Raw genomic sequence first — 824 nt, 5'->3', positions numbered from 1 at the left:
GGTGTCGTCGGCTGGGCGTGCTGTGTGGGGAAGCTGGTGAGACGTGCTGCGGATGGATACACACAAAACTCACAGATGATGAGGCACAGCTCTCCGGTGGAAAGTAGATTCGGCTCGCTCGCAGCCTCCCTGTGACGTCACGCCGGCATGGCGTACGTGCAGAATGCCTCCGCCCCGCCCACACGCGTGGTCGTGACTGCGGGACCCCAGTTACTCACACAGCGCGGCTGCCTGTGCTGTAGCTGTTTTTCGTCCTATTCTGTATATATTTGATCATGTCATGGCTGACCCCAGTGCTGTAATGGGTTTACAGTATAGGCCTGGACACTTGGGCAGTCCATCCCATCTGCACATAGCTCACCGTCTCGCTCACTCATTGTGCAGGTAGGTCATTAGTGGTTCAGTCATTTTGCTCTATTCTTCCTTTAATACCCTCAGCAGTCACAATATTCTCACAAAGATGCCCCCCTCCCCACACAAAACCAGCCTACCCTGCATGTCTCTGTGGACCAGTCCACAGCGCTGGTCTGTCCTCACCGCTACCGCTGCACACCACTGTCATTCCCCTCTTCTCTGTTCATCTTCTCCCGCTCCCTGTATCTGTGGAAGGGGCCCCTTCTGCAGCTCACAGGACCACTCGGGGACAGTCACTAGTGTAGGACGAGGCCTGCTCGCTATGGCTCAGTGAGAGTCAGTCTGTGCAGTGCTGTACAGTGCCCGGTCTGTGCAGTGCTGTATAGCGCCCGGTCTGTGCAGTGCTGTATAGCGCCCGGTCTGTGCAGTGCTGTACAGCGACCGGTCTGTGCAGTGCTGTATTGCGCCAG

Source organism: Amia ocellicauda, chromosome 7 (assembly GCF_036373705.1).
Source record: "Amia ocellicauda isolate fAmiCal2 chromosome 7, fAmiCal2.hap1, whole genome shotgun sequence".
NCBI lineage: Eukaryota > Metazoa > Chordata > Actinopteri > Amiiformes > Amiidae > Amia > Amia ocellicauda.
This window is presented reverse-complemented; position numbering follows the sequence as displayed.